General features: G+C 38.0%; 1 protein-coding gene across 2 annotated transcripts in view; it reads right to left on the bottom strand.

Moving 5' to 3' along the window:
* Positions 1-17,424, bottom strand: part of CNTN5 (contactin 5) — a 673,376-nt gene that overhangs the window by 464,111 nt on the left and 191,841 nt on the right. The window contains exon 2 of one of the 2 annotated variants that reach the window (XM_064441324.1): positions 4,767-4,905. The exons of the other annotated variant lie outside the window; for it this stretch is intronic. The gene's annotated coding sequence lies outside the window, so the exon portion shown is untranslated. The remainder of the gene's footprint in view (positions 1-4,766; positions 4,906-17,424) is intronic. 2 annotated transcript variants of the gene reach the window in all.

Genomic DNA, 17,424 nt, shown 5'->3' on the forward strand with positions numbered 1-17,424 from the left:
ATTTTAATACTTCAAGACTATAGTCTAACAAGAATTCAGTCATTAATCTGAAGACTTTAAAAAGTGTTAATGTTAACATCAAGTCTTAATTCTGTAGCATTTTAACCTTCACAAAAGTATGGAACAGCAAAATACAAGAGCTAATCACAAAATTAAAATCAAGAAATTTGGTATAACATAAAATTCTAGTTATTTGTATGACAAACACATGGGAGGGAAAGAGGGGAATCACTATAGCCATTTCAGGCCTTGAAAACATGAATCTACTCAGAATACCAGCATGCCCATTAGCAACAATATATCAGGCATATAAATCTAAAACCTTTTAAACCTTCCTTTTAAAATTAGTGTGGTGCAATTAACCTGACTACCTGTCATAACTCTCATGATTCCCCAGCCTATGTTACTCTCCCCACCTTTAGAAGGAAGTTTTTACTCATGTGAGATGATTCAGATGCTAGCAAAGCAGCTGCTGAACTGCCACAGGTTGTATCCAGCAGGCAAAGCTCTATATAATATTGAAATTTGAGCCTTTTGTGTGTGAAACAGACACCAAAAGACACCTTTTCTAATTAGAGCATTTACATCTCAAATAGATCTGATGGGATTTTCCATCTTTAGTATTTCTAGTTGAATAATCTATACTCAAGGGAAAGCTATGCAGGTGACTTATTTGCTCAAAGCAAGCTCGAACATCGGTCCTAAGTTAGAAAACAAAGACTTATACATGGAAAGCCTAACCAAATCATTAATGTATAGTAAGTAACATTTGGAAATACTCTTAGCCTGAATTTTGTGGAAATACACTTAACCTGAATTTTGCAGTGATATGGAACAAATATGATGTATCTAACATTACTATAGGAACTTAAATGTAGTTTAAAAAAACAGGGGAAAAATGATATTTTACTTCACATCTTTTTCAGACAGCCAAGATTAGGAATCAGTTTAAATAAACAGTAAATATTCAAAATTTTAGATCCCTCTAGCTCTTCAAAATTAGGTAGAAGTTACAGGCAGGAGCAAGGCATCTCAAAAGCAGAATTCCCAGGAAGAATCCCTTTTACAAAATTATTTTATTCTGATTGAAATGAAGAAACGCTGAATATTCAAGTAGCCAATGAGGAGATTTCTATTTATTTATTTAACTCAACTCATTAATTAAATGCAGGGTCATTTTTCTATGGTAAAAATCACAAGGTGTATCTGATTTCAAGCTTCCTGGTTCTCAGAAAATTATGTTAAAGCTAGAGATACAAACAATTAGGCTAAAATCTAAAATGATCAATGTCTGAGACTGAATGCCAGTATATGCACAGGTGGTGAGACTTTCTCCTTTGCACTTTTCTAAGCTCATGCACCAGAAAGGAAATCACAATTCCCAGGAAAAAGCTACATTCATCACCTCCCGAGCCACATCTACTTCTTTTTTAGCAAGTATAAAGTTAGTGTGGATAGTTTCAGCTGGCTATATGCTGAAAAAACAACCTTGTTAAATGGGGGAACTATCCCCATGGAATGTGAGCTGGCAGAAGGTCAAAGTCTGCAAGAAAAATTCAAAATCAGCTGCAGCAGACCCACAACGCAGATCCAAAGTATCAATTTTCAAAATAATCGAACCATTACTTAATACATGAAGTACTCAATAATAAAATATATTCTTTTATTTGCCCTGAATACATAATAATAACCATTAGAAGTGAATTCAGTAAATGCTTTTTTTCACCCATAGTTTTGAGTGAGTAGAATTTCTGGCAGCTACCCAAACGGGTCACCACGAACAGGATAATGTGGCAATCTGTTATCATTAGCTCTGTTGGAAAGGTTTGGAAGACACCAGAGAGAATTAAATGACCTGGAAAACTCAGTCTATGGAAAAGTCTATTGTACTCATCTCCGTTATTTCCACCTCTACGCATCACTGGAACAGTGGAACAACATGATTTGCAGTAGTAACAAAGATAAAGGTCATTTTTCTGATTTTCCTTTATCCAGCACAAGCCATTTAAGGATTGTTAAATTCCACACATACAGAAAGTGACTAATTCATGTCAGGTACTTCAACTCTCTCAGTATGTTAATCTATTGAAATCTTCACATTTGGAATACAATGCAGAGTTGTATTTTTGAAAATCGCTGCCACATTTTTTTCCTGTCCATCACTGTTACAACTGTCAGAATTTCAGATGGTCTAAAATAACAGTATACAAACCCCCTATATAGCCAATTTTAGCAACTGTTTTTCCTAACTGGTGCAATTTTTTTCCAGCAAAATTTGAAAGAAAGATCAGTTCTAAAAAGATCTGTTAAATGTAATCACTATGCCAAGGTCCACATGGTAAAGATAGATACTATAAAAAGACTGACACAGTCTATTCAAAAATACGCATCTGAGAGATTTCTTTTGTTTATGTAAGCTTTGTTGCTGTTGTTCAACATTTATCTGAGTGATTAACTTAAAATGAAGAATCAGACTTTGACATGCACCAGCTATTTTGATTTAACAGTTGTGTATGTAAGCTTTATTCCTGGGACATCCAACAAAAGATAAGTCCACAGAAATGAAAGAACAGAAACAAGGGAATGAGCAGAATCTTAGGCAAAAAAATGGACATCTTGTGCATTTTGGGAAAAGAGGGATGAAGGTATTCCTGGACCTCAGAGATGAGAAAAAATTCAAGCAACTGTAGCCAGGGGAGCTGAGTGTTTTCCCTAAATCTGTTTTATTTCACACTATGTACTTACTGAGAGGTTGAGGGCGTGGGGTACCAAAGATATTGTTTTGAGGCCATATTCTTCACTAGTAAATAAGCAGGTCCTGCTTAGGCATAAAATTGTGCCAAATCAACTTCCTTCTTTATAGAAGTGGAACAGAACACAGTATAATTTGTGTTTCACTGGCAATCTATGTTATTTTTTTACATAGGAATTTCTATAAATTAACACTTTAACATTTATTAGCACTGAATCACATGAATTTAAGAAGAACACACAAGACACTGTTCTGCTCTATTGCAACAGAACATTAAGTTAACATCATGCACAAAGGCTGGCAAGCCAGAAGTTAATTCTGTCACCTGATATTATAGATTTATGTAGAAAGAATATCTACATAAATGATCCTGTTATATTTGTTAAAACAGGACTATCAAAAGCCTCCAGCCTAAAGACTGAGTTCTGTCACAGTATACACAATTATTCAGCCTATAAACAGCTATTATTTTGAGAAACAGAAATCGTTAGGAAGTTAAATTTTCAAACAAAATTATGGCTTAAATTTATCTTCGCTGATCTTTAGCAAGAAAGATAAGAGAAAGTGATTTTTCATTTATATCTTGGGAAAAAACTCTTTGCTCTTCTCTCTTCCTATCACGTCTTGCTCCTCAAGGACATTAAAGACACCTGTTAGATGCCAGAATTCCCACTTTGCATGCACTCAGATCAAAAATGCTTTTCTATATAATGAATATCCTTCAGTAAATCTTCTACTGTAATAAGGCTTGTGCAGAGAAAACAAGTTAAAATTCACCTGCCAATCTTTCCTATGCTTTTAGTGGTTGCAATACATTGTCAAGAGGAGGAAAATGAATTAAACTGTGTTATATTTAAAATGGCACTGTGAATCTACTCATATCAAGTTCATCAGTTCTAATTCAGTTATGTCTGTTTGGAGGTCACTGTCTGTCTCATTCATTACAACGGCTTTCTAGTTTTCTGATATGATTCTCAATTAGTTGGGTAGGCAAGTAAAACATCTGACATCCAGCAATGAACTATGTGCTTCCAAATATGTTTGCACAGCCACACATTACACTTTAGCAAGTTCTTTATGTTGACCTATTAATAAACCATAGTTTGAGGTTGAGAATAAAGACTCAGCTCCAAAAATTAATTAGAGGTGTTCTGAACTACATGATCATAAGTCATTCAGATACTAAATGATGGAGCACACCAGTTAACAGAAAACTGCAGACGTTTACTCCATCTTATTTCAATCTGTGTCTGTATTAATGATAAATTTAAAGTGAATATCCATTGTTCATCTGGATAATGAATATCAGATTCAAATGACTTATACCTACAGCTGTTATATTGCATGGGTTTGTATCACAACAGGCTCTTAATAAGCACACCACTTTTGACATTCACCTGCTTCATTAATACAGATTTGTATTTATTCAAATATTCTAATAAAACATGCACTGAGTTATACAAAACCACTTAATATTAGTAGGGAACAGACTCTGCCTAGCAGGGTGCATTATCCTTGACCTTTAGGTGTACCTTCATGAGAACCTGCCTGTGATTTCAGATTCCTGTAACAAGCCCACCGTATTCTAGAGCTAGACCAAGCCAGACTGAAATACCTGGAAGGTTAGAGATGCAGTATAGACTTTGTTTCTAAATCTTATCTACAGAGATTTGCAGAACTAATAAAATGTTATTAAATATAAGACAAGAATTATTTTTAAAAAGCGATTCAGTGCACCCAGGTTAAGGGTATACTACAGGATTATTTTAAAACATTTACAAGGAGTGTTAAACAATTTCAAGAAAGAACTTTCTACAATACCATGATAAGAAACATAACAATATTATCCAGAAAACTGGATTTATTTTTTTAATCTGTGTTCCATTTCTAGCTTATTCAGGTTAAATTGCTGGTGAGAGCTTGTGTGTTCAATTTTCATTTTATAAACTAATGTATACAAGCAATAAAGCTTATAGACATATTCCAAAAGCAGTTTAGTTTAAATATCCACTACCTCAACTCTCCTATTGGCTGTACAGAAGTTGTCTTCAAAACAGAAGTTACATCCACAGATTAGTTCTCGTATGTGTGAAAACTGATGTTGCTCAGGGGCTGAACTGAATCACAATGTATTAGGACTCCTTTTCAGTAATCTGTGGAATAGAAAAAAAGAAATAAAGTGATATATATGTGTAGAGCTGTATTTGAAGCCTTGGATCACTCAGCCCTTCTTGTATGTGGAGATCTGTTCATCTGAATGATATATCATTCCTTGTATGTTGCATGACATGGCGATGCTGGTTGGCTGTATGAACTAAATCTGAGATACCTTTCTTGTTTAGGAATGGATACTGAATTCAGAAGTGCTTTGTTTTATGCTGTTAAGGGGAAAAATGGTATTTCTTGCAACAACAAAAAATGAAAAGGGAATGAAGGCTTCTTTTTTATCTGCTACCCTATAAAAAAAGACTAGTAGAGAAGAATGGAAAAGTTACAAATTTACATTATTAGTCTTTTGTGTTTATGTATATTCATCTACAATGGAAGGAATATAAAATAATTTCTGTTGTTTGAATTTAAACAACCTCATAAGCATTTTTCTAAAGATGCTTTCTCATATTATTTTTTTTAAGTGGCCTTTTCCAGACAACATGCAATTACATCTTTGTTGATTACTTAATTTTGAAATTATTAATTTGAAATTATGCTAGAGGCATGTGTCATCATTTGGTTTTTCTTCCTAAAAAATACAGCATAAGACCTCCTTAAAATAATTATTATTTGAACCAGAGTCTCTTCTACCTAGATATCTAATCATTAAGTTAAATTGGCAACAACAGAGAAACTACAACAGTTTCAGTAAATTTTAACAATTGTTAGCATCCTCAATTAGAAAAGTAAAAAAAAACTCCAACCAACCGAATAAAAAACACATGTTGTGATGCTATGTGAGATTTTAGATTAATTTACTTTCACATAAAGGCTGAAAACTTGTCTATTTCCTGCACAAGTCTTTATTAACTAAACAGTAAACACTGTTATATCATCTTAAAGATTTCCTTTTTCCTAGTTTTTCTTGTACCCAACCTAAATTAAGTTCTCAGGTGCTTCTTACCTTGACTTTTGCAATACTTTATCCTGATTAAAGGAGTCACAAGAATGTCTTCCCATTCCAAATTATTGTCTACTTAAGATATTTTCCTGGGAATCAGTCAGCAGCCAGGAACTACATTTATTTAATAATTTTGGGCTTAGTAAAAAATAAGCAAATAAATAAAAGACAATTAACTATCCTAGTCAGACCTGTCTATGTTGTTACCAGGAAACATATTAGATGTCTAAAGTCATTCTACCAAAGGCACTGTGGTAGAACTAACTACCAATTTCATAGCTAATGCACTTGAGAATTATGAACAATCTTTCCTCACTGTATTGGCCTTGAAGTTCGAATTGAAAAATTTACCTAGACCTTGCCTTTAGAAAGGTACTGAAATCAGGGACTGGACAGTAGTTTGCACTTACATTGCATATTTATAAAAAGAAATCAGTACATGGGGAAAACTCTGATGCTGTTCTCATTAACATTTTGTAGACCAGCCTAGTGGATAAGAATTTACCTAAGTGATATTACAGCTCAATCAAGTACTGCTTGAATGATTCAAAGTTATGTCTGCAGTTCAGCAACTATTTAGATTTGTGAGGTAGAGAAAGGCAAACTGCTCACCTCTCTGTCAGAGGCTGTCTCACCTTGAAGAAAAAAGTGAAATTTTATAAAGATTATGAAGAGAAAGATTACAGAAAACCAGTGATGAATTGTCGTGATTTAGCACCAGTCAGGACTAAACACCACGCAGCCACTTGCTTACTCCCCTGACCCCTGTGGGATGGGGGAGAGAACCAGAAGGGCCAAAGTAAGAAAACTTGTGGGTTGAGATAAGAAGAGCTTAATAATTAAAATAAAACAATAGAAACAACAACAATAATAATAATATAATAAAAAGGAAAATAACGAGAGAGAGAGTGAGAGAGAGAGGTGAAACCTCAGGAGGAGGGAAAAAACGCAAACAACAAATGATGCAACCGCTCACCACCCACTGACTGATGCTGCCAGTCCCTGAGCTGCAATCTCTGCTTCCCCCAGTCCCCCCAGTTAATGTAGTGGGCATGATGTAATATGATATGGAATATCCCTTTGGTCAGTTTGGACCAGCTGTCTTGGACGTGCCCCCTCCCCTCCCGGATTCTTGTGCACCCGGCAGAGCATGGGAAGCTGGAAAAGTCCTTGACTAGTACAAGCACTGCCCAGCAACAACTAAAACATCCATGTGTTATCAATATTATTCTCATACTAAGTCCAAAACAGAGAACTGTACCAGCTACAGTGAATAAAATTAATTCTATTCCAGCTAAAACCATGACGTGAAGCAAGCATATTGGAAGAGAGAGAATTAGATCTCACTTCCCATTCACTTACAGTATTTGTATGTTTTTAATCACTAATGATAATACATAGAATCACAGAATCACAGAATGGTAGGGGTTGTAAGGCACCCACAAGAATCATCAAGTCCAACCCCTGACCCTGCACAGGACAACCCCAAAATTCACACCATGTGTCTGAGGGCGTTGCCCAAGTGTTTCTTGGATATCATCAGTGAGTAAGATATTGTCACTGCTTAACAGGCCACGGTCTCTGTACTAACTTTGCAAGGCTTCAAGACTGGGACTTGTCATGTTTACTTTGTCTGAACTTGTTTCACCTAACTAAACTTTCTTGTAGCTGGTAGAGCTGTAACAGCAATCTTAGAAATGACCAGGTAACTAGGTCCATTTAATTTTACTTTTGCTTTTCCTTCTATGGCACAATTTTCATATAGGTAGTAGTAACAGGTAGTTATTCTGTGTATAATCTAATATTTATGACTCTAAAATAATGACGTAGCATAGAGGAATATAACCATGGTATGACAAAAGAGATGCACCAAAACTGGGGATGCAGGATGCAATGTAGAGAGGGGTAGACACACAATGACAAGAGAAAGGACACAGGCTGATGATGGACACCCAATGGCTATAAACAAACCACTAATGGTCAGCTAAGGAGATGCAGACCTATCAAAATCAGTTTTACATGCAACAAATAGGACAAAAAACATGTATCTAACATATGTAAAATGCACCATAAGTAGTTAATCCAGATGAAGCATGTACTTCAAAACCAGTGAACAAACAGCGAGTTGTGAGCATGTTGGCAAACATAAAAATGTCACCATGTGAATTTTAGATGAGAAGGAATAAATCATTCGCATGAATCACAGTGAAGGACTCAGGATGTTGACAACTAGCTGTACCCTCCCCCCAGGCTGAAGACAACCTTTGGAGCCAGGTGTTGGAAAATCAAACTTAATACCATAAAAGTGCCAAATATTAGAAGTGTGCACATGGAAATTTCAACAACTCCTGCAATAGTATTATTTTCTTTATTTTCTATTTCTTTCTTTTTCCTGTGATAAAATTAACTGAACTAATAAGAATTCTTGAAGTAGACAGTTACGGTTTAAATTATACTAACAACAAATTATTGAATTTACATAAAAGTTGTGTTTCTTTTTTGGCCATAGAATTACAGTGAGCATAAAAATTTCGCATCCTCACATCAGCTTTGGTACTTATTCCTAGATATTATTAAGCTGATCAATCATTTGCCTGCAGGGTTTACAGCCACACCTGGGAAAGAAACACATTGCACTTAGGAATCATGTCATCCTGTGGTGTTTCAGTTCTATATATATATATATGTGTTGGGACTTTATTTTTTGTAGAAGAAATTAAAAAGAAGAATATAAATTCTCTGTTGAAATAAAGCCAAATAATTTATCTTACATGTAACTTGCACTTAACTTTTCTATTTCCTTGAGTTTCTTTCTCTTGCATAAGTTACAGAGGTATATATACATGATCTGTTTGAGTGTGTGTGTACAGTATAAGGTGATACTGCGTGTTCATACATATCCATATACCTATATATTAATATTTCTTATTTTTGGACTGATTTAATGTGAAATAACAGGAACAATTTACCTGGGTTTTTTTCTACTAATGGTCACAGATTTCGTTTTATAAAACTTTTTTAAAAATAAAAATAATTCTGTTGTATTTTCAGCTTTGAACTGAATGTCAAAAGAATAATTGTGCAAAAAAGCATTGCTCAATAACATGGAAGTATGATGCATTAAGAGGAAAAGAACCACAGTTTATTCAAACTTCTTACTGGATAGCATCATCTGCAGATCACTGAATTCTGCAGAAGGTGGGCTAGCCATTAGATTCCAGTAACTGGAAGAAACAATAAATCACTGCTTTTACAGCCCATTACACCCAAAGGTCTAAAACCTTTCTGTGGTTATTTGCAAGCCTCAGAGTATTCCAGCTGCAGTCTCACACTTTCCAACTTTCTGTGACTAATAGATGCTATACTATAGAGTGAACAGGAAATTAGAGCGGAAAGGAGGTGTAAAATCAGTATCCACAGAAAGGCTATGCAGGAAGGCTGTGAAGAATAGTTTACTGTAGGGCTATGCAGTCTCCCAGTGAACCTCAGACAAGACAAATTACATTCTCATTATTGACCACTTAAGAATCAGTGATTTTTTCTGTGTTAGAAAGGGAAAGGAGTGATAAAATTATTAAATATTGTGGAAGGGCAAGGTAGGAGAGGGAAATAGAGAGATAATAGGTTTGGGGAGATATCTGATTGAGACCTGCTCTAGTTAGATAGAGAAAAAATAGCTTGAGAGGTGTATAGATCTTTCTCCTGCTTTTGACCTCTAACAGGAAAGCTATGCCCTTTTAAAGTTTCATTTTGTGTAGAAGCGCAATATCCTTCATGTTTCCTTAAAACATGCTGGCAATTGACTTGCTCTCCTGAATTTATTAAACAAATCTACTGCTTCTGATGCAGCACAGTTCAGAAAAATATTTACCTTTTGCTCACCTGCCTATACAGTAATTATACTTTTTTTCTTGAAGTGGCTAAATCAGATCCTCCTCCCACTTCATTTAACCTCTTTCCTATTACATCAAATGGGTCTACCGTTTCTAGCTATTTCAGAAATGTGTCAGGGCAACACCAGCTATATGGAAGAAAGACGCTTCTCTAGGAAATGTAATGCCTCCCACATTGAACTGGAGGAAACTCCAGGCATCTTTAGACAGTGGAAGAGGGTTTTGCTATCTGTGTCTATACTACAGGCAAGAGGTTCCTGCTCTGCAACCAGGCTACCTGGTGACTGCAAGGCAGACAGTACCATCCTCAGCAAACATAGTTTCCATTAAAATCAAAGACAGTGTGTTCCTAAATATCCTCTGGGAGGCCTTGTACTGTAGGTTGCACTGAAGAATATGCTTGCTACAAAAAACTCAGTACTTCCACTGTGCATGTATGTTGTAAGACTGCTTTTGAATTCTTAGTGCAATGTTTTCCATTTAGTATCTTTTTCTTCTGCTTTTCTGCTTTGATCTATTTCTGATATTGTACAGTCTTCACAGGTGAATATTAAAAGGGAATATGAGAAGAGACACAGAGGGTAGGTATACCAGGGAATATTAAAGGGAAGAAATTGCTCCTCAGGCTCATTATCCAGTCTACTGGTCATTACACAGGTTATCACATTTCAGCCCAAGCCTTTTAAAAGACAAGGTAATTTAAAATAGAACTTAAACACTTACAACTACTCCATGGGTTGGTCATTTCTCCTATCTCACATTATCCTTTAATTTCTGTTTTGAATTCATCCACTTAGGAATCAAAGATATAACACATACCTTGATGGAACATCACCAGGGATTTCTACTGATTTATTAGGAAGTGTGAAAGAACTCCTGTACTTGTGTGATGGGCAACAGTTTGGTGGGCTCAAGGGAAGCTGAGTCTAATTCTGAACTTAACTGAAGAAGATTATTCCACTTAGAAACTAAAAGCTAAATCCTGCAGTGGTGAGAAATTGTTTTTTACAGGCACAAGACAAGCAGGTACAAGGGAATTATATGTATCGCATAGTGAGTGGCTTGTTACGATCCTCAGAGTGATTTTTAGCCTGTTCACTGTAGTTAATAGACTCAACCTATAGGAAAATTCTAAAAAGTCTGTGAATTTAAGAATGTCTTTCAAATTCTCTCTGGAGCTCAATAATTTAAAAAATTCTTAATAAATATTTAGTCTGGCAGACAGAGGTGGAGAGTGTTATTCAAATCATAAATATATAGCAACAGGTCCATCTTTAAATTTAAAAGACATCTCGATATTTACAAGTACTCTTGTACTGACTGTTGACACCTTCCTTCCACAAGCTCCAGAAACAGTAGGCATGATCCCAAAATAGTCCTTCTTCCCCTCCCCGCATTGTAATAATAAAAATAGCGACTGTAATATCTGTAATACCACTCATGTTGTCTGCAATGTATCATGATTTTTTTCACAATAGAAGTAAATATCCATTTTCCAGAAGGAAAAACATGGAGAGATGAACTGGCTAGTGAAAGGTCACCAGTGGCCATTGCCAATAAAGATGAAGGCTATAATGAGGATTTCTTGTAAACCGTAGAGTTCAGTAATGGAAGGATCTGATTGCTTAGACGCAGATTTTGAAAGAGCAAAATTCTTTGGCAGGACATACTTCCTAGACTTATACATGAAACTTTGAGGACACACACTCAGCTCCAGAAGATCATTTGCCCAGTGGGCAAATGTTTGTAGATGGTGTGATATTTAGCTTCTCTTTCCTGTTCCTCTAGCATCAGCAGAGAAGCCTGTAAAAGGTGAATAACAGTGCTCTATGTGTGTTAGTTTGGGATTTTACTCTGAGTCATAACTAATACTATAACTTTGTGATGTGAGTCTCCAGAAAGGTAGCCTGGTTAGGAAGGGGAAAATTATTAACAAAAGAAAATGCCGGCTGGTCTGGGAGCTGCAACCCTGAGAACTAGGCCCTGGGATCAGAAACATCCTTGAAAAGTGTAGCTGAAGTACATGTGGGAAACCTGGAAAGAGGTGACATCCTGAGATAGCATCAGTAAGCACAAAACACAGGAAGCTGTAACAGCAACTGATTGTCTGAAGAAGTGGAAGCAGTCTGGGAAAATAAAATTGGACTGAAAGAACAGAAACATTACCTACTGGCTGTTCCAGGTGAAGAACAGACATTAACAGCATCTATTAGCCACTCAAAGTGGTGGGGTCCTACACTCTCTTGTGTCTCTGCACTATAAAAAAGCACTTGATTTGTATCCAAAATGGAGCATATGTCCAGTTTTGGGCCCCTCAGTTTAAGAAGGATGAGGAACTGCTTGAGCAAGTGCAGCAGAGAGCTACCAAGATAATCAGGGGGCTGGGCATCAACCTTATGAGGAAAGGCTGAGACCTGGGTTTGTTCAGCCTGGTGAAGACTGAGGGGGGATTTCATAAATACCTATAAATATCTAAAGGGTGAGTGTCAGGACAATGGGACTGGTCTCTTCAGTGGTGCCCCATGACAGGACAAGGGCAATGGGCACAAGCTGGAACACAGGAAGTTCCACCTCAATATGAGAAACAACAACTTTCCTGTGAGGGTGCCAGAGCAGTGGCACAGGCTGCCCTGGGAGGTTGTGGAGTCTCCTTCCCTGGAGACATTCAAAACCCACCTGGACATGTTCCTGTGCCCCCTGTCTTAATGTCCCTGCTCAAGCAGAAAGGTTGGACAAGATGATCTCCAGAGGTCCCTTCCAACCCCTACAATTCTGCGATTCTGTCTCTCTGAGAAAATCCCATGTTGTATATACTTTTAATTTCCTAAATAAGTTGAATTCTGCAAAAACTTTCTATGAGATATTGGACTGTCATTGGGGATACCTGGCTGACTACATATCATTTCTGAAGTGGGACTCTGTATGTTACCTTACTAGTCTCTGGTTTGGGTCCACTTTTGGGGTTGGTTCAGTTTTTCCTCCCACCTCTGGATGGTTGGGTCCCTCTTGGTGACTGGTTTGTCCTGCCCTTTGAGATGGTTTGGCCCTTTCTGAAAACTGTCTAATTCACTTGACATGGTATCATATAACCATTTAAGTAATCTATCATAAGTGTACCTGCTATTGTATTGGTGATAAGTTGCTTCACTAACAATAGATTTGTAGTAACCTGTAACAATATATACTTACTTGGTTGTTGCTGTTATTGGTCATTATATTGATTATTGCTATATGATTGATTGCTGCTATTATTGACTGCTGCTTGATTGATACTATATTATTGATTGTTGGTAGTAATTTGTAATAGCTGGATATATAATCATAGAATCGTTAAAGTTGAAAAGACCCTTACGATCATCGAGTCCAACCGCTAACCTATCACTGCCTAGTCCACCACTAAACCATATCCTCAAGCACCACATCTACCCTTCTTTTAAATACCTCCATTTCCCTGGGCAGCCTGTTCCAATGGTTGACAACGCTTTCAGTGAAGAAGTTTTTTCTAATGTCCAACCTAAATTCCCCTGGCACAGCTTGAGGCCATTTCCTCTTGTCCTATCACTTGTTACTAGGGAGAAGAGTCCAACCCCCACCTCGCTACAGCCTCCTTTCAGGTAGTTGTAGAGAGTAATAAGGTCTCCCCTCAGCCTCCTCTTCTCCAGGCTAAACAACCCCAATTCCCTCAGCCACCACTCATAAGACTTCTTCTCCAGACACCTCATCAACTTCGTTGCCCTTCCCTGGACATGCTCCAGCACCTCAGTGTCCGTCTTGTAGGGAGGGGCCCAAACCTGAACACAGTACTCGAGGTGTGGCCTCACCAGTGCCGAGTACAGGGGCACGATCCCTACCCTGCTCCTGCTGGCCACACTATTCCTGATACAAGCCAGGATGCTGTTGCCCTTCTTGGCCACCTGAGCACACTGCCGGCTCATGTTCAGCAGCTGTCAACCAACACCCCCAGGTCCTTTTCCTCCAGGCAGCTCTCCAGCCACTCCTCCCCAAGCCTGTAGCGTTGTGTGGGGTTGTTGTGACCCAAGTGCAGCACCTGGCACTTGGCCTTGTTGAATCTCATGCCATTGGCTCCAGCCCATCGATCCAGCTTGTCCAGGTCCCTCTGTAGGGCCTTTCTGCCCTCCAGCAGATCAACACTCCCACCCAACTTGGTGTCATCTGAGGGTGCACTCAATCCCCTCATCCAGATCGTCAAGGAAGATATTGAACAGGACCGGCCCCAACACTGAGACCTGGGGAACATCACTTGTGACCAGCTGCCAACTGGATTTGACTCCATTCACCACCACTCTCTGGGCTTGGCCGTCCAGCCAGTTTTTAACCCAGCACAGAGCGCACTTGTCCAAGCTGTGAGCAGCCAGCTTCTCCAGGAGAATGCTGTGGGAGACAGTGTCAAAGGCCTTACTAAAGTACAAGTAGACAACGTCCACAGCCTTCCCCTCATCCACTAAAGCAGGTGACCTTATCATAGAAGGAGACCAGGTTAGTGAGGGAGGACCTCCCTTTCATAAACCATGCTGGCTGAGCCTGATCCCCTCGTTGTCCCTCACATGCCACGTAATGACATTCAAGACGATCTGCTCCATGACCTTTCCTGGCACCGATGTCAGGCCTTAATATTCACTTTATTAATTTTATGTATACTTATTAGGGGTGACTTTTGTGGTAGTATTCTTGTTAGTGGTGATTTGTGTGATATTTGTAATACTCCAATAAAGTAGAGAAATTTAGAGGATAAAAGCCTCCATGTCCTTGTGTATTATGGAATTGTAGAAACCCACGGTAGTGATGTCTATACACACACAGGCCAGGTAACAATTTAGGTTGTGACACTGCTACTGAGCTTAGTCTCACTTTTTTTTCATGCATATTGTCTTGTTATAGTGTAATCTCCCCTAAGTGCCCTGTCATGCAGCTAGGCTTGCTCCAACACAGTAAAACATAGATACTTATGGGGAAAAGGAAACTGTGAGCAAATTCATGGGCCAAAGCTGTTATCAAACTCCACTCCAACTGGATCTTGGTGTTTACAGGCAGGGCCATGTTGCTGCACCTTTCTACCAGAGATTATGTTTCTGCTGGCACCGCTGCTGCTGTCACTGTCAGTAAAAGAATACTTTTTGGAAAAGAGCAGACTGTCATTGCTGGTTGCCAATGCAAGTAATCATCTCATGATGAACTCCTCTGAGCTCAACTTCTGTTACATCTGTTTGCTTGGATTCTTTTTAATTGTGGCAAAGTACTTATTTTCAAATCTAATTAACAGGATGCTTTCTTTCACCTTTGTAACCACAGCTGATTTTTCACAGATGTATGTCACTTTCTAGGATGAAAGACGGGATTATGACAAATTCATTTTTTTGTTTTGATTCATAAGGTACCCAATAACGTGGATCAGTGTGCAGTGAAGACTGACTGAACATTGTTTATCAGAAGTCCTGGCGAATAGCCACAGTCTAGCAAACTGAGTCTAAGTTGCAGCTGGGTTATTTCCATATGGTCTCATTTGTAATACTTCCAGTATGTGTAACTTAATAATACTAACATGGCTGAGTAGAAGTCTCATTCTATAACACAAGCAATCCTAAAATGTTTTATAAATATTTCTAATCGACAGACCCTATGAAGACTATAATTTTCCATTTGCAGATAGGGAAAGCAAGAAACAATATTTTTCAAAGCAACATTAAAAAAGAATATGCTTGAAATCACCTGGGGTTTTAAAATGTTGACTTTGAAACACTTTAATACTATCCTGATTTTTGAATATGTCTAGCACCTGCAGCTCTCACTGCCTTTAACTGCTGTTTTCTGTGTTGAGCGCCTCTCAGAACAAAACTCTGTGGTAGGTTACAAAATGAAGACACCCAAACTTTGTGCAGATGCTTGTAAATTTGGACCTCCTAAGTGATTTGCACAAAGTCAAACAGTGAGTCACTATCTAAACAGTAAAAGAAGTTAAGTCTCCTGCCTGTCACTGTACTTTACTTTGGAAACATGCTGTTTCTCAGATAGCAGAGTTCCTTCAATTAGGGAAGAGTGGTCTATTAAAGCTGCAAGGAAAATAGCATTACTTAATAAGTCATTACAAGAGAATAGGTAATGCAGGAGTAAAGATCAGACAATGCACAGTGCCTGTAACTAAAACAAAAGAAAAAACCAAAAGGTAACTTAACTGTCCTCTAATCCAGAGAAAGGTGCTGAGGTGTAGCATCATGATAACTGCTGAGTGAAGAGGGTTTAGCTGCTAAATAGTGGCCGCTGTGGCCTTCCTATGTCTTTCAAAGCATTTTATACTCAAGCCATGGTAAGAGTAAGTTACACTAGGAATTGACACATAGATGCCTAGGTTCTGTGTAACTTAAATACAGGTGGAGTAACTAGAATAAAAATCACTGATACATTTTAGGGCCAGTCATATAAGAATTTAAGGAAGATCAGCAGGGTATATTCCTTTGGTTATGAAGTGGATGCTTAGGGGGCAGATATGTGTTTTGAATGCTTTAAGCATAGTAAAATCCCTTTCTAAATAAATCAGTTTAGTTAAAACTGTGTTAAAAGTGTGATAGACTAAGTGTGCTGGTTTGGACCAGATCCCAGGTTTAGAACTATTAAAGCATGAATACCAAAGACATTCTTTTGTATTAAAAACGTTGGTGCAATACACATAAATGTCTGCACAGACATTCCTTTCATTGCCTCCTTAATGGGAGCCCAGGTGACTGGGCTAATGACTGAAGCCCCCTCCATCACCCTAGAACCATAAATGCCCACAACTGATGGCTTGCTTCCATTCCCACATTGCCCTGTGCTTCAAATCCCAGCTAGATTGCAGGTAGTACAACTATCAGTCCCAGATTGCCTATTAGATTTTACTCTTCATTCCTAGTGTTCTGAATGTCTTCCTTTCTGCTCCACTTCCCTTTCTTCTCTCCATCAACCTTAGAAGTTCATCTCTGATAGAGGCTAAAATAAAATGGGGATGAATACTACTACATCTGGAAAGAATTCTTTATAGATTCAGATGAAGGTGCCTGGCTCAGCTAAGCACATGCCAGCATCTCTGTGTGCTTTTAATGCTTTACCTTTTTTTTTCCATTTTAAATCTCTCAGCAGTTTCCAAACCAATAATGTTCTTCCTATTAGTGCTGGAACGCTCTTGAATGTTCAGTCTTGCTTTGATATGATATTGAAAAAGTCATCATGTTACTAGTGCATAGAGAGATATTATCAAGTAAAGTCTCTCTGGCTCATCTTGTGAGACAAGTCATAACAATATTAATAATATTCATCTGCTAACAACATATAAACCACTCAGGGAACTACAGTCCAGTCAGCCTCACCTTGATCTCTGGGAAGGTAATGGAACAATTAATGCTGGAAATCATTTCCAGGCACATGAAGGACAAGAAATGATCAGGAATAGTCAGCATAGCTTCACCAATGGGAGGTTATGGTTGACCAGCTTGATAAAATTCTATGATGAAATGACTAGTCTGGCAGAGGCGGGGAGAGAAGTGGATATATTCTACCTGGACTGCAGTAACACCTTTGACACTGCGTGCTGTAAGATCCTCATAGACAAGCTGTTGACAGGCTGGATGAGTAGACATGGAGGTGGATCGAAAGCTGGCTGAATGGCTGGTCCCAGA

The sequence above is a fragment of the Phalacrocorax carbo genome, chromosome 1, assembly GCF_963921805.1.
Source record: "Phalacrocorax carbo chromosome 1, bPhaCar2.1, whole genome shotgun sequence".
NCBI classification, from domain to species: domain Eukaryota; kingdom Metazoa; phylum Chordata; class Aves; order Suliformes; family Phalacrocoracidae; genus Phalacrocorax; species Phalacrocorax carbo.